At 38.7% G+C, this 27490-nt stretch overlaps 1 protein-coding gene across 1 annotated transcript in view; it reads left to right on the forward strand.

Moving 5' to 3' along the window:
• Positions 1–1496: 1496 nt before the first annotated feature.
• The window catches only part of LOC145296840 (polypeptide N-acetylgalactosaminyltransferase-like), a 1498391-nt gene continuing 1472397 nt past the window's right edge, over positions 1497–27490 (forward strand). Inside the window, exon 1 of the mRNA XM_080142960.1 lies at positions 1497–1524. The gene's annotated coding sequence lies outside the window, so the exon portion shown is untranslated. The remainder of the gene's footprint in view (positions 1525–27490) is intronic.

A 27490-nucleotide genomic window follows, 5' to 3' on the forward strand; every position in this document is an offset into this window, starting at 1 on the left:
TATTATTGTTATTATTATTATTGTTATTATTATTATCATTAGTATTATTATTATTTTTATTATTATTATTATTGTTATTACTATTATTATTGTTATTATTGTTATTATTATTGTTGATATTTATTATTATTATTATTATTGTTATTATTGTTATTATTATTATTATTATTGTTATTATTATTATTAGTGTTATTGTTATCATTATTATTGTTATTATTATTGTTGTTTTTATTATTATTATTATTATTAGTGTCATTATTATTATTATTGTTCTTATTGTTATTATTATTATTATTGTTATTATTATTATCATTGTTATTATTGTCATTATTATTATTATTATTATTATTTTTATTATTGTTATTATTGTTGTTATTATTATTATTATTGTTGTTATTATTGTTATTATTATTAGTGTTATTATTATCATTATTATTGTTATTATTATTGTGGTTGTTATTATTATTATTGTCATTATTATTATTATTGTTATTATTATTAATGTTATTATTATTATTGTTATTGTTATTATTATTATTATTATTATTATTATTATTGTTATTATTATTATTGTAATTATTATTATTATTGTTGCTGTTGTTGTTATTATTATTATTATTATTGTTATTGTTGTTATTAATATTAATATGATTGTTATTATTATTATTATTATTATTCTTGTTATTATTGTTATTATTATTAGTAGTAGTAGTATACAACATCTATAAAATTAATGACATAAACTCTGATTTGCCAGTGTTCGCATTAATATTCATATAAAACTATAGAATTACTTCATTAATGCCAGTCTGCATATATAAATTATCATCATCATCATCATCATCATCATCATCATCATCATCATCATCACCACAATCATCATCTAAAAAAAGAACACTTAACGTGGACTTTTACACTAGAGTGAAGAACCCTTTTACCGAATCCGTGACAAGGTTGTTTGACTTTTTCATTTTCTGTTCAATATTTGAAATGCTTGCATCAAAGAGCCACTAAAAAGCCTGGTTTTACTCGAAAATTTTTATATGATAGTGCGAGACTATATTTAAATACACATTATTAGTCTTTACTATAGATTGGATGATACTGAAACCGAAATGTTTCTAAACTTGAAACTTTTGTGCTTCCTGTAGATCATTTTGAGAATATTAGAAGACGATGAAAATTATTTCAGTAATGTAAGGAGATCAGAGAAATTCTTTCCGATTCACATTGAGGGCGAAAAATTAGATAAAAAGAATGATGATGAATAAATATTATGTTGTGCTTTTATATTTAAGATACAAATTGTAGACTTATTGATATGTGTATAAAAATGTAAAATGATGTCCATTGGCGAACTTATCTTTTTTGTTCTTTTCATCTTATGCATGATCAATAGAAACCTGAATTATGAAAATATGTTTATTGTTACAAAAATGGCGTTTTTCAGCTTTTCACTACATACTAATTGATATCCAAATATTTTTTCAGGTATGTAAATTTGATATCCAGATATTTTTTCAGGTATGTAAATTTGATATCCAAATATTTTTTCAAGTATATAAATTTGAGAAAAATAATTTTGAGTAAAAAATATTTATTTTATAAATGTGTCTTTGGAGAATGTGTGTACTGCATCTTTTAGCGCATGAATTTCGATTGTTTTGTGGGAAATAAGTTTGTCAAATATATATTTAAACGTTGTAATTAACATTTGTGAATAGTGATAATTATGCATGGAAACAAAGGCAGTTAATGCAGTATATATTTGTGTATGTACTGAATAAGATGTAATTTGATGGTCATAAAATCGTATGAATATAAATCTGTGTAACTAAGAAGGAGGATTATGTGTTTTTAATGTTCATGTCATCTCATAGTTCAATTATAACAGACATCAAGTAGACATTTATAAGATGATTGATTAAAATTTAGACTTTTGTCATTAGAAAAGCACGGCCATTAAGATGGCAAAATTTAATTACCATCTTTTGGGGAAAATGTCCTCGAGGATAAAACGATTATTGATGTGCCATCAAATTACTTGGTTATATGAAGGTGAGATTCTGTAAGCATTTTGTTATCAGTTGCAATTCTGCGCATGTTTTTGTGAACGAATTATCTTTGTTTACTTCTAAGAATGTATATAACATTCGATTCTCATCTATAAAGTTGAGTTTTTGTCGCTCTGGTACTGATATTAAAAGTGTACTTTTTCTATTAAATTTATTTGCTTTCCGACCAAAGCAAAATGTGACACAAGGTCGTTTTTAAAGTGGGGTTAAACCAGCTCCTCGAAAAAAAGGGGCACTCTGGTTGGGTCCAAAAATAGTAATTGTCCCAGTATAGAGGGTTTCCCCTCCATTAACCGGGACAAATTACCTTAAGTGCAGCATTTGCAGAACAGATGGTATTTATTTGCTCCCCCACCGAGCAAATTAGGCACAAGGCCGATTTTTAATGGGAGGAGTGAAGGGAGGGGGAAGGGAAAAAGGGGACCAGCTCCCGAGAGGTGGAAAATGGGAGCTGGTTAATGGTCAGGCATGTGGGGTTGCCCCCACATCTGGTCTTTGCTAGTCATAGCTTGCAGCATTTGCAGAACAGATGGTATTTATTTGCTCCCCCACAGAGCAAATTAGGCACAAGGCCAATTTTTAATGTGAGGAGTGAAGGGAGAGGGAAGGGAAAAGGGGACCAGCTCCCGAGAGGTGGGAAATGGGAGCTGGTTAAAGGTCAGGCATGTGGGGTTGCCCCCACATCTAGACTTTGCTAGTCCTAGCTAGTCATAGCTTGCAGTATCTGCCGGACAGATACTACACTTTGAGATATTAAATCTTTTATTCATGTTAAAAAAAATACAGAAAAAAAAATCAACGATGAACAAAAAACTTAGGCACATGGCCAACTCAAAAGGGGGGATTTTGGGGGTCGTTGGTCATCCTTGTCACTCCAGAACTAAACAAAGTCAAAAGTTTCTCCCAGCTAGTATCTTCTTTCACCATAATACCGCATTCACCCTTTCATATTGGGGGACGTCCTAGTAACTCCCAATTTTTAAAACATTTTTTATTGACATGTAAAAACAAAAAAGATAACAATAAAATGGTAACAATAATTCATTTGTGTCGAGGGAGGGGGAAGAAAAAACAAAAGGTGATTAGTAGGACCCTCCCAGCCCCGTCTAGTTGATAGACTGCCCGTTCCACTAGGTTTGTAAAAGGAACCTCGCTTCTGCGGGTCAGTCTCTAGGTGGGGATGCCCTCTAGATGGGGGTGAATGGAGAAAAGAAAATTTTGTGGGTAAGGGATGGAGGTTAGTTTGTATTTCTTTTTCTCCAAGATGGGTAAAATTTAGAGGAAGGGGTGAAAACAAAAATTGCAGGTAAGAGGGGATGGGGATCTTGGAGGCTTCCTAATCGGGGAGGGATGGAACACACACTCAGCTAGCTGAGAGACTACTTGTTTAATTTAACTTTACAGAACTGCGCGTTCCACACCTAGGCGGGGAACACGTATTCAAATTTGGCTCCTCTTCGTACACACAGACTTGCCACATGTATCCATCTTCTGTCAAATGCCGCGCGATGCAGCCTTCTTCTATCACATCTGATCTTCACCCGTAGTTGGTGTTTAAAGAACGCGATCAGATCTTGATCAGAAAAAGACAACACCCCCCGGCAACCTTGCAGACGCGACGTCCAAATCACCATTCTCGCCACGGCCAGAATCGTAACGTAGACCATTTGTCTTTCCCGGTCCCACGGCGGCCTCACGTTGTCCACAACATTGGATACAGTAATTGGGCGAGGATGCTCAGGATCGATGCGAGCCGTCACCCCACTGACTTACGACCAGTACTGGCGGAGTTCGCGGCAATCGAAGAAAGCGTGATCCGTAGTTTCCACAGCCGTTGTCCCACAACGGGGACAATCAGGCGACTCCAGAAACCCAGAACTGCATTGTATGTTGTTGAGTGGAAGTGCATTTCGGGCCAATCGCCAGGTCAGAGAGAACTCCGAATTGTTCAGATGACTCGAACCTGGCGCCCAGCTCCACGCGGAGCGGATCTCACTCTGCTGCCACCCCAAACGCGCGCATAGCGGGTCGTCAGCGGCCCCCTTAACTAGATCCCTGTGGAGTTCCCTACGGGTAGCAGTCACAAGGTCACTGGACCTTGGTAGTCGTTTTAGCGCGGCTCGGCACTCTTTCATGTAGGCAGATTCTCCCCGCGGCCTGCGACGGCTCTCGATGGAAGGGTCGAGAACGAGGTCGGGGAAGGCGGCAGTAACCACGGGGTGCCACGGTTGGTCCTCCTGCATATAGTGGCTCAGGAAGGCCAGCCTCTCAGCATCTCGATGACACTTCAAGTCCGGCATTCCCAAGCCTCCCTCACACGGACGTTGAATACAGACCTGTCTGCTCACCCAGTGTCTTCCTCTGTCCCAAAGGAGCGAGGACAAGAGTTCGACAAGAGCTTTTAGGTGTTGTGCAGGCAGGGGAAGTACGGCCAGTCGGTAAAGGATGAGAGGAAAGACGTAAGTGGCGCACGCCTCAGCTCTACCCTTTAAGGAAAGTTTCCTAGGAAGCCACGAATTGACTGCAGCCTCCACCTTTGACCGTACCTCCAACCAATTCTTGTCAAGCTGGAGACCCGGTCCGAACCACACGCCGAGGATCCGGACCGGGCCATCTGTCCAGCTGAAGGGCGCAGGGAGGTTTGCGTTGCCACTCCATGCGCCCAACCGCAGTCCTACCGACTTGTTGCGGTTTATCTTGGCCCCTGTAATTCTTTCGTACTGTGTGAGTGCCTCCGACACGACCTCAATGTCTCTGAAGCCCGACACGAAGATCGTGACATCATCGGCGAACGCGGATACCTTGGCAGCTGTGCCGCCAGGCAGAGCCATTCCGCGCAGGGCCGAATTTGCCTCCCCATGTCTCAGCTTGCGGAGAAGAGGCTCCAAAGCCAGGACATAAAGCAGGGGCGACAGCGGACAACCCTGACGAACCGACCGAGAGATAACAAAGGGTTTCGAGCGCTTTCCGTTCACTTGCACGACAGCCATGGGCTGTCGATACATTATGGAGATCCACTTGCAAAAGTCCGGTTTAAAACCGGCGGCCTCTAAGACAGATGCCAGGAAACGATGGTCGACCCTATCGAAAGCTTTGGACTGATCTAAGTTTATCAGCGCGGCTTCCGTGTCGTCATCTATTCCCCCCTCTAGGATCATGCGGATCAGGTGCAAGTTGTTCTGAATCGATCTCCCCTTCACAGCGTAGTTCTGTTCCGGTTCAACCAACTCGTCGATAACAACCTGCAGCCGATTCGACAGGACCTTGGCCAAAATCTTCAACTCTGTGTTTAGCAGAGTTATGGGCCTGTAGTCGTCTAACTCTTCCCCTCCATGCCCGTCACCTTTCTTCAGCAATGTGATCACTCCCTTGGTCACCTGCCCTGGGATGGATCCCTGAGCAAACCAATGGTTGAATATATCCGTCAGAAGAGGCAGAAACATGGGCGACAGCCTCAAGTACAGTTCGTATGGCAGACCATCAAGTCCTGGCGATCTGTCACAGCTGACCTGCTTCAGCGCAGTAAAGACCTCCCGCTCCGTCACCCGGCCCTCGCAACTAGCCGCTCTAGCCACCTCGAGGCGGGGAGAGTCGGCCAAATAGTCGCTAAACTCAAGGACCGGAAGATCGGGCTGCTGCGTAAAACGCTCCTCGAAATGTTCTCGAAACCCCTCGCAGATCTCCCGAGTCGATTCCAGGGTGCGTCCATTCGGATGTTTGATTTTTACAATGTATTTGTCCGAGCCACGCCTAGAAACCTCACGGCGCACGTCTGCATCAGAATTGACTGCTTCGTTGCCTATCTTTCTAAGCCTAGCTCTAACTACTTGGCCTTCATAACGCTCGCTAGTCTCGCGTAGAAGGTCCTGCTTAGCTAGTTCCTGACTAACCCTATCACCCTCCCCCGTAGCCTGGGCTAGTTTCTGCTCTAGCTTCTTCTTCGTCTTGGCCTTATCTAGTGCGAGGCGCTGGGCATACTTGACGGAGAAGCTTCTGATCTTGGCTTTGAGACCTAACCACCACTTACTCCCGGTAACCGCCCCCACTAGTGCCTTCTTAATCAATTCTCTTAACTGATCTTGGAAGTCTTGTATCTCCAGAAGGGAGGTGTTTAACTTCCAGTACCCCGCTAACTTAGGCCTATTTCCTAGCTTCAGCCGGGCCATAACTAATTTATGGTCCGTCTGGCCTAGCCAAGTGAACGTGGGACAAGATAAGAAGTCTACTTCGCCTCTCCTAACTAACATCCTGTCCAAATAAGTATTTGGATAGGAGGAAACACTATTGGTCCACGTCCACATCTCCCGCCCTGGATGCTCGACCCGAAACCTGTCGACCAGACCGCATCTAGCCATCAGATCAGCCAGGCTGGACTCGCACCTCTCCGATCCTCTAGCTCCGCCTCCTACCTTATCTATGTCGGGGTCTAAGATGGAATTCCAATCCCCCATTAGCACTACCCGCTTCCGACAATCTACAAACGCGTCAAGCTGACTGAAGAATGAGACCCTCTCACGAGCGGTGCTGGGCGCATGAACCGCAATCACCCGAAACACAGAATCTTTTACGGCAACATCGGCCACAACCAGCCTACCCACTGCATCTCTATGGACAACGTCGACCGTCGCCGACAGGGTACGTTTAACCAGCACGGAAACTCCCTTCCCCCGCGGGCTGCCATATGCTGAGAAAACCTCAAAGTCTCGGGCCAGCACCTGACAGTCCACAGAGGAAACGAAATGCGTCTCCTGAATCGCAGCGACATCCACTCCCAGGGACAAGAGGTCGTGCCGGAGGCGAGCCGCCCGGCCCGATGATCTCAAGCCCCTCGCATTCAGACTAGCCAAATTCAAAGCCATGGTACCTACCTTAAGGTGTGTTACACTCAGCTCCGAAGTCAGCCGGGGAAAGGACACCGACGTTGTGTGCAATGCTCAAGGTGGTCAGGTTTTTCATGTCCTGACCTTCTCTCACAATGCCGCCGACATCCAAAGGGTAAGTCAATTTAAGGGCCCTATAGAGTGACGGATGGACCAACACTGGGACCCTTCCCTTGCATTGTTTTGCGAGTTCCTCAAGGGAAGGGTCATTTTTCCTAATCAGTTCAATTCCCGGACCAGCCCCTTCAGCGGCTTCCAGCATTGTCCACACGTTGGTTTTGCAGGCCTCAGGAAGCCTGACGAAAGTTGTTAGCCGTGGGGCGTCCGGGAAATTAGAGGGGACATTAACGTCTTTTCCCCCTATCTGTTGGCAGTCCAGCAGAGGTTTTAAATTTTTTCTCTGCCGGTGTGGTACGCCCATTGCCACAGACAGGGGGTCTACAGAACAAAGTTCCTCTCTCGTTTCGAGGGCGAGAGTCCCTGTTGGAGTGAGTCCGTAAGTGGGAGAATCTGAAGGGTCTCTCCCCCTCCCGGGTTCATTCTTTTCTTTCTGGGATGGCGGCTCAATTTGCATTGGTGTGGGGACGAGTGTCTGTGTGGTGTCTGGTGTTGGTGTTGGTGCGGTGTCTGGTGTTGGTGTGATGTCTGGTGTTGGTGTTGGTGCGGTGTCTGGTGTTGGTGTTGGTGCAGTGTCTGGTGTTGGTGCAGTGTCTGGTGTTGGTGCAGTGTCTGGTGTTGGTGCGGTGTCTGATGTTGGTGTTGGTGTTGGTGCGGTGTCTGATGTTGGTGTTGGTGTTAGTGCGGTGTCTAGTGTTGGTGCAGTATGTGGTATGGGGGTGGAAGTGGGTTGTGTTGTTGTTAGAGGTGGTGTATGCTCACAGGGAGTGGGGGCTGCCTTTTCTTCCCCTTTCCTTTTCTTTTTTATTCTTTTGAATGAACCGGGGAGTGGTGAGGTTGAGTTCCTCTCCCTCTCACTAGCAGATTCATCCTCAGAGGAGCAGTGTTTTCTTCGCTTGATCCCCGTATTAATTGGTGTGGGGACCGTTGGTTGTTGCTGCTCCTCTAATTGTTGTTTCTCCGGTTGATGCTGTTGCTTTTCTGGTTGCTGCAGCCGTTTTTGTTGCTGCTGTTCTGGCTGTTGCTGCTGCTGCTGTTTTTGTTGTTGCTGCTGTTTTCGTGGCATTGGTTGTGGAATTGGCCGCGGCAGCTGATGTTGTTGCTGCGGCTGGTTCAACGGCTGGTTTGGCTGCTGCTGCTGTGTCTGCTGCCATGGCTGTTGCTGCGGCTGTTGTGGAGGCTGCTGTTGTTGTTGCTGCCTCAGTTGTTGGGTTGGTTGTGGGACGGTGGCAGATGGGATTGTGGGCTTCCGTTTCCACCTCATTACCGTGATCCATTCCTCCCCTTTGGGCTCCTGCACAGTTTTGGGTTTCCTCAGTGCTGGGGTTGGTGCTCTGGTTGCAGGAGTTGTGACAGCCTGTTTGGACACTGGTGCTGTCTCAGAGGTTGGGACCGCCTTTAGTGTCACTTGAGTAGGATTTGACCTTTGAGGGCAGCTCTTGGCCATGTGACCCTGTTTTTGGCAAAACCAGCAGTGCGGACGACGCCCCTCCACTACTACTGTCATAGTTGCCTCCTTAAATGTCAGCTGTGCTGGTATCGCCTGGAAGCCTTCTTTCTTTAGCCTCATGGCCACAGTGTAGCTGGCCAAGTGCATGCCGGTTTTCGACCGCACTGGGGTTATTTTTTCCACCTCGCCGAACTGTGTGAAGAAGGATCCCAGGATTTCTGCTGATATTTGCATAGGTACATTGAATACCTGCACCCGGGTCCTTGTCCTGCCCTGGTATTCGGGCTTTAGTTTTGTTCTCCCATACTTAATTTCCTGTAGGGAGAGTCTCTCCGCATCTTCCTTGGTGGGTAGGAGGATGTCCCACATGGCGTAGCTCCTCTGGTACAGGTATAATACCGGGATGTTTAGCTTGTGTAGGAGCCCTGCCATGTCTTCCTTTTTCATCCCTAGGAGGCGGTTTTCCGGCATATCCGAGATGATGAGGGAGAGCACTCTGTCTTCGATTGCCTCCCAAGCGCCTGGCACTGGTTTAATTTCTGCCCCCTCTATGTATTGTCTGTACTTGGTCAAGTACAAGTCTCTATACTCTTGAGGGGACAGTTGCTTCTCTACAGTCTTCCCCCATGCCGACCCTCTTGTTGGTGTTGGATCTTTGGTGAGGTTGGACTGTTTTTGCTGTTCCTTGGCGGAAGGGTTGCTATTTTGAGGCGCATTTCCCTTTCCGCTTTCCTTTGGGACCGACTCTCCCTGCTCTATACTTCTTCCAGGAAATACTTCCCTTTTTGGGGAGTCGGCCTCCTGGGGAGCGTTGTCCTCTTTATTGTCCTTGGGAGCTTTTGCCCCTTTTGTTTTGGGGAGGTCTAGGCTGTATGCCCCCTCGTTTTCTTGATTTGCTCCCCTTTTGGGGCAGTAGCCCTCCTGGGGAGCACTGTCTCTCTTATCGTCCTTTGGGGCTACTGCCTCTTGATTTTTGTAGTCAGAGCGGGATGCCCTGTCCAACATTGTTTTTTCTCCCCTTTGTAGGGAGTCGCCCTCTTGGGGAGCACTGTCTCCCTTATCGTCCTTTGGGGCTACTGTCTCTTGATTTTTGTTGCCGGAACGGGATGCCCCGTCCAACATTGTTTTTTCTCCCCTTTTTGGGGAGTCGCCCTCTTGGGGAGCTGCTGGTGAGTTTTCTCCCTTCTGAGGGGCGTCCTTTGGTTTAGTGTCCGGGCGGTATGCCCCGTTGCTTTTTGCTTCCCGTGTTGGGGAGCCGTCCTCTTGGGGAGCAGTTTTTCTTGTGGTAGCCTCCTGGCTGGGGGTATCTGTATTGGTGGTCCCCGGGCTGGGGGTGTCCATTTTTGAATAAAAGCTCTCTCTTCCCTGTATAAATTCACCAAAATGAGTGACGTGGAGTCGACGTCCAAATTGGGAGCCGACTTTGGCGCCAAAGGCGGCAAGAGGGGAGATAGAACTGAGAGAGGGAGTGGGAAGTTAGTGGAGGGAAGAGAGAAAGTGTTTCCGACCCTCCCTCGCGGGAAGGTCGTAAATTATCAGCTCGGATCCCCCCCCGTGGGGGAGGGGGGACAGCAGAGAAAGACAGACAAAGTGGGGGTGCGGACAGAACGCTACCCAACAAGCTCGCCGGCCACGAGAATGTGTCGCCAGAACAACACTGCCTATCGCTGTGTATGTATCAGAGAACAGATGGTATTTATTTGCTCCCCCACCGAGCAAATTAGGCACAAGGCCGATTTTTAATGTGAGGAGTTAAGGGGAAATGGGGACCAACTCCCCGGGGAGTAAGGGAGCTGGATAGTGACAATTGGTATGAAGGGTTGCCCCTACATTGACCAAGGTCTTATATGTGGGGTTTCCCCCACATATGGTCTTTGCTTGCAGTATCTGCCGGAACAGATACTACACTTTGAGATATTAAATCTTTTATTCATGTTAAAAAAATACAGTAAAATTAACGGTGAACAAAAAACTTAGGCACATGGCCAACTCAAAAGGGGGGATTTTGGGGGTCGTTGGTCATCCTTGTCGCTCCAGAACTAAACAAAGTCAAAAGTTTCTCCCAGCTAGTATCTTCTTTCACCATAATACCGCATTCACCCTTTCATCTTGGGGGACGTCCTAGTAACTCCCAATTTTTAAAACATTTTTTATTGACGTGTAAAAACAAAAAAGATAACAATAAAATGGTAACAATAATTCATTTGTGTCGAGGGAGGGGGAAGAAAAAACAAAAGGTGATTAGTAGGACCCTCCCAACCCCGTCTAGTTGATAGACTGCCCGTTCCACTAGGTTTGTAAAAGGAACCTCGCTTCTGCGGGTCAGTCTCTAGGTGGGGATGCCCTCTAGATGGGGGTGAATGGAGAAAAGAAAATTTTGTGGGTAAGGGATGGAGGTTAGTTTGTATTTCTTTTTCTCCAAGATGGGTAAAATTTAGAGGAAGGGGTGAAAAACAAAAATTGCAGGTAAGAGGGGATGGGGATCTTGGAGGCTTCCTAATCGGGGAGGGATGGAACACACACTCAGCTAGCTGAGAGACTACTTGTTTAATTTAACTTTACAGAAATGCGCGTTCCACACCTAGGCGGGGAACACGTATTCGAATTTGGCTCCTCTTCGTACACACAGACTTGCCACATGTATCCATCTTCTGTCAAATGCCGCGCGATGCAGCCTTCTTCTATCACATCTGATCTTCACCCGTAGTTGGTGTTTAAAGAACGCGATCAGATCTTGATCAGAAAAAGACAACACCCCCCGGCAACCTTGCAGACGCGACGTCCAAATCACCATTCTCGCCACGGCCAGAATCGTAACGTAGACCATTTGTCTTTCCCGGTCCCACGGCGGCCTCACGTTGTCCACAACATTGGATACAGTAATTGGGCGAGGATGCTCAGGATCGATGCGAGCCGTCACCCCACTGACATACGACCAGTACTGGCGGAGTTCGCGGCAATCAAAGAAAGCGTGATCCGTAGTTTCCACAGCCGTTGTCCCACAACGGGGACAATCGGGCGACTCCAGAAACCCAGAACTGCATTGTATGTTGTTGAGTGGAAGTGCATTTCGGGCCAATCGCCAGGTCAGAGAGAACTCCGAATTGTTCAGATGACTCGAACCTGGCGCCCAGCTCCACGCGGAGCGGATCTCACTCTGCTGCCACCCCAAACGCGCGCATAGCGGGTCGTCAGCGGCCTCCCTCACTAGATCCCTGTGGAGTTCCCTACGGGTAGCAGTCACAAGGTCACTGGACCTTGGTAGTCGTTTTAGCGCGGCTCGGCACTCTTTCATGTAGGCAGATTCTCCCCGCGGCCTGCGACGGCTCTCGATGGAAGGGTCGAGAACGAGGTCGGGGAAGGCGGCAGTAACCACGGGGTGCCACGGTTGGTCCTCCTGCATATAGTTGCTCAGGAAGGCCAGTCTCTCAGCATCTCGATGACACTTCAAGTCCGGCATTCCCAAGCCTCCCTCACACGGACGTTGAATACAGACCTGTCTGCTCACCCAGTGTCTTCCTCTGTCCCAAAGGAGCGAGGACAAGAGTTCGACGAGAGCTTTTAGGTGTTGTGCAGGCAGGGGAAGTACGGCCAGTCGGTAAAGGATGAGAGGAAAGACGTAAGTGGCGCACGCCTCAGCTCTACCCTTTAAGGAAAGTTTCCTAGGAAGCCACGAACTGACTGCAGCCTCCACCTTTGACCGTACCTCCAACCAATTCTTGTCAAGCTGGAGACCCGGTCCGAACCACACGCCGAGGATCCGGACCGGGCCATCTGTCCAGCTGAAGGGCGCAGGGAGGTTTGCGTTGCCACTCCATGCGCCCAACCGCAGTCCTACCGACTTGTTGCGGTTTATCTTGGCCCCTGTAATTCTTTCGTACTGTGTGAGTGCCTCCGACACGACCTCAATGTCTCTGGAGCCCGACACGAAGATCGTGACATCATCGGCGAACGCGGATACCTTGGCTCAAAGCCAGTCGGTGATAACTTTGATAATCAACATTTGCTTTTACATAATCAGAACTTAAAATAAAAATATTATAATTTTGAAGTGTTAGTCCTTGAGTCTGTGAAATTTAAAACATAAAAAACTATTGAATTATTTGCTGTTATTATCACTAAATCAGAAATTATATTACGTTGCCTTGAGGAAGTAGTCGTTTCCTTCCATTTTTATTTCCTGGATGTAGGCATTTTTGAAAAAGAATCAAATAAACCTCTATTCACAATGTTTTAAGACAACGCCAAACATTCTTGAATGTTTTGCTGATATCTAATGATACAATAGCAGATGAGAGGATGTAAAATCTGGCTATCAAACAGTTTGCCATTACTCATGATTTCTGAAGCAAATAGACGGAAATACGTACTTGTGTTGTTCCTCATTAATTGTGAGTCTCCCAAACCAATCATTTGTTATTCTTTTCTAAAAGCATTAGCAATTTTGAATCAGACAACTTCACAGACTAGCCAACATTATGATGTTCTCAAACAACTCAATAAGTTTTTAGTACTATTTTTGCGAACGTAATTCCACTTCGGTGAAGCACCCCCCCTCTAAAACTGTATTCGTCATCACCTACTTTTGCATCATTTAATACTAGTTATACTTATCCAGTGTTGTCCTGGAGTCGTTTCATTTTTCTGTAACTCATTGAGTTTATTTATTATGAAAATATTTATATTTTTAGAAAGATAACACCGGGGAAAACTCATTTTGTTGCACTAAAAAAAGACCTTCCTATAATCAATTTGACTAGATTTTAAATCTGAAGTCGGTTTCTGCAAGCTGCAGATTTTATTTTGTTAAGTTGTTGCATAAGTTCCTGCTGTTTTTGAAAGAAAATCAAAGAATTTTAACAGCAAAAGTAAGTTCGTGTGGGACCGTCTATGTTGATTGGTCTTCCGGGACGAGGGGCGTCATTGAGGTCAAAATTACCGTGAATGGTAAACGAATCTTGAATAGTCCTCACAGCTATAGCGTTTTCTCCATATATGGCACAACTATTTCTGGTTACTTCACTCGCTTTTTGGCCTTTGCTAAATATCTAAACATGTTTTAGGACAAAAGATTTTATGAAACAGCAGGAACATGCAACAACCTGATATTTGACATTTTTATTTACATTTTTTATTTTTGTTATTATAAGAAACTGCAATATCAGCCACAATTCTTTCTTTCAATTGAATCTTGAACCGACAAGAAAATCGTTTATGTATATTTATTAAGGCAAAAGAAACATAACATTAAAATGTGATTATAGAGTATATTACATTATTGTTGGTTGTGCCATATTTTCTGATAGCGTTTCTTCGAAAACATCAGTTTTTACTTGATTGAGTATTTCATTCAGGAAGAAATTTGCGTTTGTAACTTCTACGCTTGTGCACTTTATCTGGGCAATCTCGTTTAATGCTTCAGCAGTAGTCAGCCATCATACTTTTGTTCCTGCGCCTTTGGTAGCGTTCTTCCATGATCTTTAGGTCTTAGTGGAATCGTTCTCTTCGTTCGTCACTCAGGTTGTCATGGAAACTTATCAAAATATGAAGCTTGATGCTCATGTTGCACCCGAGATCACGAAAAGCGAGGAGCATTTTGTTCATAAGTTCACTGTAGTTCACCGTCTTATTTTTTCCAAGGAAGTTTTGAACGACTGTCACAAAGGATAACCATGCTGCCTTCTCTAAAGCATTCATCTTAGCAACAAATTGATCATCACGAACTAGAGTTCGAATCTATGGGCCATCAAACACACCATCTTTGATCTTCTCAAATGATAACCCTGGTAAAGCTGTGATGTGTTGAAAACATTCACTTTTGATTTTCAGTACCTTGACAAATTGCTTCATCAAACCTAATTTGATGTGAAGAGGAGGAAAGGGGATCTTATCTCTGCTTACAATGTGGTCTTTTATGATATTTGGCATGCCTGGTTCAAGGGTGTCATGAATAGGCCAATGTCTGTCTCATGCTCGGCTGTCTCACATACAGAGGAAGTATGGAAACTTGATGAGACCTTTCTGTTGTCCAACAAAAATGTTGACCATTTTTAAGTCTACACAAATGATCCAATAAGTCCATGACCATGCTCATATCATCAGAGTCTTCCCGCAAATGAATTGTGTGACCAACAGGTACTGCTCCATAAACATTTTCATTATGTAAAAGAACACACTTTAGACTGCGTTTTGAACTGTCTAAAAAGAGTCTCCATTCAGCATGAGTATAATAAGGTATACCTAATTCTTTGAGAAACCCTGGGATGTTATGGTAGTAAACAAAGTGTCTGCCTTCTGAAAAGAAAGTCATAAAAAGCTGGTCACGATTTCTGAAATATGATACTTTAATAGAGTGATCAACAAGATTTCTGCCTTGTAATCTTGATGCCAAAACCTCTGCTGTCTTTCAAGACCTAAATTCCGCACTAAATCATTCAGTTCAGCCTGTGGAAGAGATTTGGGGACAGGAAAACATTCAGTGTCTGAAGAACAGTCCTCCAACAATTAACACTTTTCTGCTAATTCACCGTTAGAACTCTCTTGCTCGTTTGTATAATGTCCAGTGTCCTTATCGTCCAATGAAGGCAAGCCTGTGAAAACTGGAACAGAAACTTCTTTCTTTACATGGTTGGTGGGCTCATACCAAATCATTGGACCTCCAAAAGGCTGCGTTTTCCTTTGGTCCATTCTTGAAGCATTTCCTCACAATTGTGGCACACAGCATGAAGAGTCCATTGCTTGTCTTGATAACCAAGATAAACTTCAAAAAATGCCTTGTAGGCACGCGTGATGGATGAGGATATGTTACGTTTCTGACGATTGAGTGTGTAGCATCCACATATGTATGTAGCTTGTTTCTGCAATGAAGTCTCCTTGTGGAAGCCACAAAATTTAGTCAATGTCAACTTTAGGGGCATCTCATTTCAAACCTCTGGTTTTCCTTTCCTGTTTTATCCAAACATATTATTATCACTTCTTACACTGTCTGCAGCTTTATTCTATTCTAGGAAATCACTGGTGCACGAATATCTTTCTGTACTAGGTGTATATATATATATATATATATATATATATATATATATATATGGACGTGCTATCTATATATGTGGACGTAAAAATGCTTATACATGGTTTACGCAAGTTCACATTTGTACAATTTCATTAACCTCAAATTGCATACAAACTAGAGCTTATAGAGAAAAACTAATTTCAGATTTGAAATCAGCGCCTAAAACTCCTTCAGAATCAATTAAAATATCCAATGCAACTCAAAATTACTGAAAATTTGTTCCCCAGTGTAATTGAATGTAAAAACATCTGCTAAAATAAAATGTGTCTTTATATTTAAAATATTGTGGAACTGAATTTTCTAAACAAAATAAAACTCTCCTTTCTTTTTGCTTTTCGTAATTTTCAATTCAATTTTTTAATTAAATATAATTGTAAAACTGAAATGTATTCATTCAATTTTAGATTAAGTTTATTTGGCTTTTTCCCCCTTTTTTTTTGAAAACTTATCTGCAAATAAAAACGGTATTAAAAGAAATTATTTTCCATGATGTTTTGTCCATTAATATGTGTAGCAATTGTGGCCCTCTAACTATTCCGCTTCCCCTCTCTTCATCTCTCTCTCTTTATAACTCTATTAAACCGAAAACAATATTCATTACGTTTTATTTCGTAATAAATATTTTAAAATCCAGTATTAAATCTGAAGCAAATGGAAATATCTTTTCTCAGTATTTGGGGTGACAACTATTTGCTTTATTTCTGTTTGTTTGCGTGCGTGTCTCCCCCTTTGTATCTCTTACGCATTTACTTTTTTCTATCTCTCTTCCGATTTCTTTCTTTCTATGTCTCTCGTGTGATATAAACTTATTTGCAGAGGTCACCAGTTTTGGAAGATTTCTATAGGGATTTTGATTTGGGCGAAGTATTTTTGGGATGAGCCGGTTTCAGAGAAATATTTTCATTGAAAAGGTTTTTAGATGTATGATTAAATGTGAGAAGCCGAGGGGCGTATTATATGATTTACATAAACAAAATAATGAGTTACGAAAAGGATATTTTATATATGTTTAAAATGGAACTTTGTTGCAATAGGAAAAACGAAGATTGTTCGTGAATATTTTTAGTCCTAGAAACAAGAACAATCCTTTAGATATCGAAAAAGTTAGAATTCGGTGGTTTAAGAACCGTGCGTTACACAGGTCTGGAAATTGTAATCAAAACATCTCCGCAAATTATATTTCATTAAAAGTCGTTATTAAGAGTCAATGCTCATTTGTTTTCATATTAGAAAAAGTGCGGTGAGAAAAGTTGTGAATATTTTAATGAATAAGTTTTGGCAGACAATAATGATTCAATAAATTGTGTGCCTATATGTTTGCTAATGTTTGTTTGCGTTTGTTGCGTGAGTTGACACATGGCGCCAGGCTCAAGGGCTAACAAGCGGGCGGCGAGTGACGCTGGCCCGTGAACTCGGATCAACTGGTTTATCGACGAAAAATCTGACTTTTGGATAATCGAGATAGTTCCCAGAAAGGTTAACTCGAAAAACTGCAGAAAATCCTCTGATTGGTCCAAAATATAACTATGTGTTTTTATTAATTCAGATGGAGTCCTGCGTGAATTCGATTGCATAGAAACAAGTTGAAGTATTTTCATTCGAGTAACTTCGGTGCACTTATGCAGAAAACGATCCGTTTTTCTATAAATATTGGCTTGCATATTCCGGCAGCTCACGTAAAACGCCGGAATATAGCAAAACGCCCAGTCAATGAAGCTGAATGCAGTTAATGAATTAGTAGAAACTAGTTTTAATCGGGCAAGAATTAAAATCATTAAAAATAAATGATTTTAGTAAAGTCGTCGCGATAAATCTAACAGGTTTACAATTATACTAGTCATCAGAAAAAATTATTTCATTTTGTCAAAAATAAGAATTAATCGTAAGCAATGTTGAAAATGCATAAGAAAATGAATTTAAAAAATAAAAAGTGTATCGTGAGCGCTTCGAGGTACATGAATGTCTAATGTAGGTAGTGGACCTTCTTGTCTCATGGGACTCTTTTTTCCAAGTCGCTTTTTGAATTTGGAAAATAATAAAGATTATATACATGCGGTCCCACAACACTGCAAATGTTCGAAAGTTACAGTAAGAATGTATAGTCCGTTCGAAACACATCGTGACTTCCTTAGAAATTCGCAACAAATAATCGAAAATTTAAAAAAATAAATAGCCTAACGTAACTTAGGATGCTGTTTACTATTTCTAACCGAATCTAGAATAAGTGTTTGTATTGTTTGTTCTAAAATTGTTTACACTAGCATGGGTGCCCGGCGTTGCTCGAGTGTTTGGAGGTGTGTGTTGAGCAAAAAAAAAAAAAGTGGTAGTAGGAAGGTAGGCTCGAACCCGTACCGCGAAGGAGGAAAAGAACGTGAACAAAACGTGACGTCTTTGCTGTTACGACCACCGCCAAACCAGAAGTGACGTAGATTTAAATTAAGGCTAGACAATCGAAAAGAGAGGATGACTTTCGAAAATATCGGCGAAAAAAGCGACCCCTCCCTGTAGAAAAGTGCCCAGTTGAGAGTGAAGAAATTAATGTTGTTAGCCAATTCTTCGGTATTTGTCGTCTGAAGGGTCGAGCTTCAAAACGATACTGATCTTGTGAAAATCCGTCGCCTCTGTTGAAAGTTTTAGGCAGACATGCAAACATACATACATACATACTTACATACATTTATATATTATTGCTCAAATTTTCGACCCAAGCCGATTAAAAAGCTTGCCCTATATCTGAATACCCTTTATGTAAAATTTCAAATGTTTAGACCAGAAATTGTCTGAGTAATTTGGTAGAGACCGCAAAGGTAAATTTTTTTTTAAATTTTACCCCTAGTATGACGCCTTAATATTAATCTTTTTGGGCTCAAATCAAGTTATTAAATTAGATCTATGTCTAAGGAACCTATATCTAAAATTTCAAGTGATTATACCCAAAATTGGCGGAGGAGTTTGGTAGAGTTCTCAAAGGTCAAATCGTTAAACTGTGATCCCTTACCAACCAAATATCTGGCAGAATACTGATTACAAACATTTTCCCAAATCTCTATACCCTGTATATCAAAGTTCGAGTCTGTAGACTAAAAATTGACAGAGCTATTCTGTAGAAAAATGTACACAGACAGATAGACACACGCACACACACACGCACACACACACATACATTTTCACTTTTATAGATATATAGATAGATTATGACTACGTTGCGATAAAGCATATTCTAACGCCTCAAAAGTATATCATGAAAATCAATTTTGATAAAATTTTATTCAATATAAAATTTTATTCAATATAAAAGTATTTGAAATTGATTTATAGAAATCAAATGTATCTTACAGTTGAAAATTAAAATATATATATACAACATGCACTTTGAGTATTTATTTACACAGGCGGTTTTATGTGCGAAAATCTAGCTCCTTAAAAAGAGAATACTCTGGATTGTAACAACAATAAAAATTGCCTCAGTCTTGACGAATGTATCCGTTACTGACTGAGGACAGAAAAATGAAAGATATTATCAAAACAGATACTAGACTTTGTTCCTAGACAAAAGGTGAAGAAATGCATTTTGATTCGTGCACTTATGCATATAAACCAATTCCCATCTGACTGTGTCAGTCATCCCCCGCTCCCTTATTACTAGAAATACTGAACTGATTATAAGCAACTCTTATAGATATTCTTATTGTAATTTGTAAAAGACATGCAAATCTAAAACCATTTCAGACAAAACTAAAATACCCCCCAAAAATAAGAAAAACATGTTTTTATATTTTGGTAGATATTTCGAGTTTTCTCTTATTTAGAACAAATTTCGGCTCATGTTTGATCGAACCGTACTTTCTATAAAAACTTTACATTTATTCAATTCAAAGCGTAAAACGATTCTCTTCCTACCAAATTCCAAATTTATTTCTTTTCTCTATTTTTCTTTGGAAGTGTTTTCAACAAATTCTTTTTTGGTTTGAATTAAGAATTTTCATGTAGATCTCTTTGAAAACGTTTAACTTGCATTAATTCTTTCTTTGCTTTCATTTCCAAATAAGATATTCAACCATAGTGGTTTAATTTTAACTGCTTCAGGCAATTACGAAATTTCATTTTAATGTTCTTTCTTTGCGCCTTTCTTTTTGTTCATTTTTTGATTGAGGATGTACATTTCTTTGTTGAAGTTTGATTCCTGTCGACAAAAAAAAATGTGAAAGTTATAAGTTTACTGACCTCATTCAGAAACTTTTGCATCTTCGAAATTTATATCTTTATTCTTAAATTTAAAAAAAAAAAAAATTTGTAACTATTTCTTTGAATATTGTATAGTACAATGTGAGAATAAATACCTTTAATAGAATTTACAATTCTTAAAACTTTCATTTTCTTCTTGAAAAAGTGGTCTCTTTATTCATGTTTTATATTTTTTTTCAATGATTTTAAAACATCTTCGACATCTGTTGTTTATTAACTGAATAGTTTTTAAAATAAGATCTGAAGTTTGTTTGAAGTTTATTTACGTTTCTTGTATGTAAAATTTTGATATCTTTAATTATATATATATATATATATATATATATATATATATATATATATATATATCGTTATGCTAGCAGGTTAGGGTGAGAGCGTGCGATAGCATCAGATGCCATATTAAGCTGAGTTTAAATACACTGTGACTGACGTAAAGAACATATAAAATTAAATGTTTAAATTCAACCTTATTTTTCGCGGTTAATGGTAGCCGATTGGATACGGTCTTTGCTAATCGAGCCAGAGATGGCTCCTGTTACCGGGTTCGAATCTGTCGACTGGTGTTAATCGTAACACCCTACACTCAAGATTCCTGAAATGATGAAACAGTAGTGTCTGTAGGTATTTAATTATTATAGTAAAAAAAAAAAAAGAGGGAGAGAGAGATTTTGCATTTGACTTCGATTTTAACTTTGCACATATGTTTCATATCAGCAAAAGCGAATTCTTGTTATTATTCTGGCAAACTAGGTAATACCTTATCTCTTGGCAGATTAGCAATCGTTTTTTTTTAAACGTTCGACTATGAGAATAGTAACAATGCATTTAAAAACATATTTAGATATTATTAAAATATTATTTAGTCGTGTTAAATGCTAACAGGACTGATGCAATTTTTAAAGTTACGGACATCTAATACAAGACTTGTGGTTCAGTTCTTCAAGAAGATTGTCTACCAAAGGCAATGTAATGTTATGGGCCATAAAGATTTTAGGGGCTCTTCATAATTATGTTTAACACCTGTGCTTCTACACCTCGAGCCACCCAAATAGTTCAAATTAGTTTCCTGGAATCACTGTCCCATGACATATATATGCCAGATTCCATAATAAGTGAGTTGTCATCTGTCAGATCTACAGAAATAAGTGATTTTGCAGCATTACCACACACCTCACTTTAACCATTTCATATAGACGTTTAGAAACTTTATCACACTCATGGTAATTATGTTTTTTTGGTCCCTCGACAAAAGGAGAGTGGACTTGTAAATTCACCCTTGGTCATTCGTCCGTTCGTCTGTCTGTACTTTCTCAATAACTACGTATTGGAATTTAAAAAAAATTTGCACAAACATTAAATATGATAGGAGTAAAAAAGTAACAGGATGGATTTTCCGGTAAAATTACGATTGCCCACCCCCTCTAGGGGTGGATTTCGGATTAAAATGGCTAAAATTGACACTTTTGTGCTTGTTAAGAAAATTGATGCTTTGGATTTTTATAAAATTTTCTGAAAAGTTTTAACGAACTGATTTCTATATAATTTTGTTTGTCTATACTTCGCAATAACTATTGGGTGTGCCCCAGGGGCTCTTTTCGAGCTAATAAAAACATTCCATTTTTGTGACTATTTGACCATATTTGTCCAAAGTTTTCTGTGTATGTCTATTTAGCAGTTTTGCATGGTGCTGAATTCAAATTTAAATATGTTAAGGCCTTGGGGACTTTTAGGGCTAAATGGGGGGGGGCAATGATACACTTCGTCATGTCTTTTTTTTTGCATGGTGCAGAACTTAAATTTTAATATGTTAAGGCCTAATACTGCAGAGTTTGTTCATTTTCACCAGGATTTGACGTCCCCTGGGGTATTTTTGGTGCTAAATAGGGATGGGGGCAAATGCTGAACCAGTTTTTTATGCTCCGTTAACTGTGCATTCACGGGGGACCATGCATGCTTCATTTGTTATATCTTTCATCACGGTATTAACATGAAATAAACAACATTTATTTACATGTTAGGAATATTAGTTTCAATCGTTCCAACATAAGTGTTTTCTTGTGTGGAGTGTCCATAACGAAGGATTAATGAAGTGAGGATTTTGTGAGAAAAGCACTAGGCTTGAAATTACTAACTTTTTCTATGATAAGTGTGCAGCACGCAAGCTTTAATTCCATGTGGCTATTTTTGAGAAAAACAGTCCATAAATGATAAAAGTTATGGTAAGCTCTCACGAAGGTAATAAAGTTCATATCATCTGCATGTAAAATCATGACGGGTGTTTGTACATCTCCTGGGACGGAGTTAACTCAAACACGTGTTAACACTTGAGAAATTAAAGAGAAAACTGATTTGATTTTTGGCGGGCAAATATTTATATACAGGCCTTCTCGAACGGTCCAGCCTGTTTACTGTATTTATATGCGGGGAATGTAACATAGCTCCTTTTTTATATGTGCAATTGTCGCATCACAATGTCATGTACCTACGCGTTTTTCATACGCATGGATGTATCAGAGCGGTGATCACTGTGAAATGTTTCTGCCGCGCATTTGTTCCGTCCAGGTATAGTGGTTGCTACAAGTGCTTCCAACTCAACAATAAAAACTCTATCAAAAGAATGAATTCACTGCGTCAAAGGATTTCTTAGAAACCTCAACTGTACGATTTCTGAAACATAAAAAAGTTGATCGATGTGCATTAGTTAATACAATTAAAATGACTGTGAACATTACGGGACAAATTTTGTTGCTCAAAGATATTTACAGATTGTGTGTAGAGATTATAAAAAAATCTCGTCCTACATCTTGATAGCCGTCGATTCGAATATCTGATCAATATCTGTCTATTAAATAGTAATGAGAAACCATTTGAATGTCAAGTATATTTAAAACAGACATAATGGTTCTAACTCGAAAAAAATGAATATGGCGATTCCAAAGAAAATTTATAAATAAAAACGAAGTAGCCGAAATTGGAACATTTAACTTATCTCGACAATTATGCTATCATTTAATTTATTTAACTTATCATTTAACTTATTTAACTTATTATTTAACTTATCTCGACAATTATGCTATCATTTAATTTATCATTTAACTTATTTAAATTATCATTTAACTTATCTCGACAGTTATGCTATCATTGCAGATAAAATATATTTCGCTCCGTTCTCATTAAACACACACGAAATGTTTATCATTTTTAATGATTGTATTGGAACATTAGAAAACATTTAGAAGAATTGAATTATTCAGTCCTCAGACTCTTCTTTTGAAGATGGTTGGAGCAGAGCCAACTGTGTTTCTAACATAAATGATAAATGTACTGTCGAAATCTGTTAACACTCCATACCATGTCCAGGTGATATGCAGCTGGTCGGACGGTTCAAGCTCATCAATTATTTTGGTTGACTACAGTAACATGACAGATTGTTCACTGATATTGTTGCTTCCTGGCGTTAAAGCTGTCACTTGCAGATCATCTCTAGAATATTTAAACAACTGAGCGAAGAATCAGTTGAACTTTTATGACGAAAATACCATATTGCAAGGCTTACAATACTTGGAGATTAAACTGAATAAATTTTGTTCCATCTCGAATTGTTGTCTGTTTAATTAAAAACTTTTATTTTTATTCAGGCTGAAAATAATTGATTCTCTTCAAATCTGAAAATTGTTGATCGATTATCTTGATCGAAAGAAAGAGACAACATTTACATTTTTCTATTATTCATCGTTTCATCTCATCGACTGTGGATGGATAGTCTGACCTTATTCTGATTCTGCTTGTTTCTACATTCCTACATAAATATCGTTTATAAACGACATGAAAAGCATTGATCTTAGAAATACATAAAAGTTTATTCAAGGTTTGATGATTTTCACTAAGACTCTTTTAGAACCTTTTGATTTTTTTAACAAAAAGAAATAATTCAAAATAAAACTGCACTTATTGAAAAGTAACACTTCTGCATTTTTAGATCGTTCTTATTGATAAAAAATGTCCGTAAAACAACAGTTTAAAAAGATTTAATATTTAGCAAAAGTAATTCATCTTACAATTATTGATTCCTAACAACACTGAGTAAAGGTTTGGCTCGATTCTTTATTTCATGCTGCTAACTATATTTCACAATAATATGAATATAATAATGTATCATGGATCCTGAGTAGCTCCAAATAGCTTTTCTTGTATGCAGTATTATAAGAAAACTGTAAAGTTTATTTTATCCTAGGCAATACTATGATTGAATACACTTGCTCATCCATTGTATTGAACACTTTTGCCACAAATATACTAACTATCAGGAGTAATACTGCATTATTATTATTATTATTATTATTATTATTATTATTATTATTATTATTATTATTATTAGCAGGACTTGTGGAAAGCCCACGGAATGAGAAATGTATTTAATCAACAAATATGTTTTGATAAAATGATTTTCTTAGCTTGTGAAAAAATTTGTTTTGGGGACAGATAAACCAATAACATGCAGCAAATATGTATTTACTAACATTTCTATGAAAATAATGTTCATTGTATCTTAAATATAGAACTGGCCCAAGTGAGATAAATTAATAAGAACTAAAAAATACTCAGAAATTAATATTATGCTACATAGTTCAATATAAATAATAAAATTACATTGTAAGAGACAATCTTTAATTTACTTGTTCAGTTAAGCACCTCTTTATAGACAATGTTATTGTTTTATTTGCCCTGTTTCTTTCAAATGTTCCCTTTTACATAATGTTTCGCTGACTTCTTTCTTTGGTGGAGAACTGCTGCACATCAGAATTGCTACAAATTCCTTTCTCACACCATTACAACAATAATCATTTTTTATTATAATGATATTCGAAAACGAGGCTACATGAAAGGAATGTCACTCTGGTAGTTTTGTACAGAATTGCTAGATTGACATATTAATTGCGAATATTCTGCGAATTTGAACTTTTTACTATCAAAAATTGTATATTTTCAAAGTGCGAATTAAAGAAACAGACAGACTGCTGCTGCTGCTGGTGCTGCTGGTGTTGTTGTTGTTGTTGCCGTTCCTCCTCCTCCTCCTCCTCCTCCTCCTCCTCCCCCCAGACAATGCATGGTAGCTTTTTTTTTTGCATACAACATAAAAATGTATATTTTTGGTTATCCCAAACAAACTGATGTTTAAACACACCTGCTCTATCTATTTGTATTAATCACTTTTTAATGAGAACAGTAAAAAATATTAACATTAAAGCTATTGTTATGTCTCAAAACAAATGTAGAATGACTCAGCAATTTTTTCATAATTTAATAACATCGAAAGGCGTGTTTACTTCTTGTCCTCCAATATCTTATGAAGGAATCTCTAAAGTACAATTTTTTTTAGTTTCTTGCCACACCTCTCCCTTCCGAAAAGTACGTTAAGAAATGATAAATAAAATCAGAGATATTTTCTGACCTAAGCCCACATACTCTATATATGATATTAAGTGTTTTTGGGTTACTATCTACTTTATCTAAGAAACCGAACACGTTGGATTATGGCTTCCCGGCAACAGTAATACATGTTTAAAGAAATTCTTTATTTTAGGCGACACTATTGAAAAAACAATGTTGTTTTGTAGTTTTTAAATTTTTAGCTGGATATACAAACATACACACAGACACTTGCCTATAATCTTGATGCTGATAAATATAGTATTCAATGATTGGCTGATCATAAAAGCATTCAATGACTATGGCTAATTATGATAAATCATATTATTAAATGATGAACTTAATGTAAACGTATCTGAGATAAATATTAATTTGTTATGATCAAACGTAATATTCATTTGATGGTTTATAACTTGATTAGATTTTAAAATGCTTCATGTAAAATGTGTTTTGGGGGTGTTTAGAAATTTATAGGAAGACCTACCTAATGTGTAATATCTGAGTACTTGAATGATTTCATTGAAGCTTGTTTGATTTGTTTTGCCTGTTTTACGGTTGTCTACTTCAACACTACTTCAAAAACAGACACGTGCTAAGGGCAGATTACTTGTCTTGCCTTATTCTCTGATGCATTTTGTTTGTTGTTCTATTTGTTTAACGTTTCACTCTACTATCTATTCCATGCCTAGTACCGAACTCTACCTGATTTTTACACCTATTCTACTTGCTACTTATTTGTAACCAAAACAGGAAATCTTTAATATCAGGAACAAAGTCTTATTTGACAAAGATTACTGCAACTTTTGAGTCGCAAGTTCTACTGGTTTGTAATGAGTATGTTTTGATGGTGCTGTAAGGGGAAGCAATGGAAGTAAGTATTGTTTAGTTTAGATGTACATCTATTTTTTTTCCAAATAGAATTTGGGACGATGCTAATACAAATGCATTTAGAGGTTGTGTACATTTCAGAAAAAAAAACAGTTAAAAATACGATATCAATTGCAAAAGAATTTGAATTTATATATGAAAAGTTGTGGTTTTGTTTTTGTAAACAGTTAGAAATGTAATGAAATAAGGAAACAATTTTTAAGGTATTTAATGTTTAAAAAAATAAATGAAAGAAATGCTCCGACGAACGTACGTTTAAAACAAAATATAGTGCAAATAGTTATCTTTTTTTAGTGTTGAAAATTTTAAATTTAAAAAATAAAAGAAATTTTCGGATTTGCTTGTAATGCAGGCTAGTAAATTGTTTCTGAATCATTTCATACTGAGGCGGCTCGTAATGTAAGTAGTTTTCATGTTGTGTTATTATTCAACGAAAAAAGAATGTTTTCTTTATAATTGTTCTTCGGTTTGAGGGTGGTTGAATCGCAGTGTCAGAAGTCGCTATTAAAAATCCGTGATAAAAACTTGAATAATTAGACTTACTATCTTTCGAAGCTTATAACTACTTGAAAAATGTAATTTAAACCCTAATTTTTTTTCAATAAAAGGAGCAAAGACCAAATTTTAAAATAACAACAGGTTTAATTGCAGAATATGCAATATTTGTTTTTTCTAAATCGGTTTTCTTTAAAAAAAAGATTTCAAGATCATCAACAAATTTTAACTTACTTTAAATATAATAAATATATATAAATTCCAAAAAATCACTTACCTATAAAAATACTAATCAATGGGTACTTCCATTCTTTATTTGAATTTATCCATATTTATATTTTATATTCCATGTACTTTTTTAAATAAAAGAATTTTTTAAACAAGGATTAAAAAATAAAGCGATTTTAAATTGTCATATCAGATGGTCACATGGCGGGGTTGTCTCCCTTTCTTCCAGTTGAGAACTACGGTAGCCTAAAAGCACAATAATCAATCTCCCCTTTCTATTTCTGATATATGTTTGCTGTCAACAAAGTTAATCAATATGGGACACCGTACTCGAAAAATGATCACATTCATTAAGCTTACTTTTATAAACAAACCCCTCGACAAATTTTCCATTTTTTATTCTTCTTAAAGAAATACATGTGTTTTTTATTTAAACTATTTTATTTCTTCTTTATGGAATGATTTTTTTAAATATCTTAAATAAAACAACATTAAATGAAATAAAAAAAATAATGTAAGTGTTCAATATTTACTGGAGCATATTTTCAACATATAAGGTTCCACTTAAAAAAAATCAACGTGGTTTTACACTTTGACTTTACAGGTAAATTTG

This window comes from Euprymna scolopes, chromosome 17, assembly GCF_053919585.1.
Source record: "Euprymna scolopes isolate OS-2025 chromosome 17, ASM5391958v1, whole genome shotgun sequence".
NCBI classification, from domain to species: Eukaryota; Metazoa; Mollusca; class Cephalopoda; order Sepiida; family Sepiolidae; genus Euprymna; species Euprymna scolopes.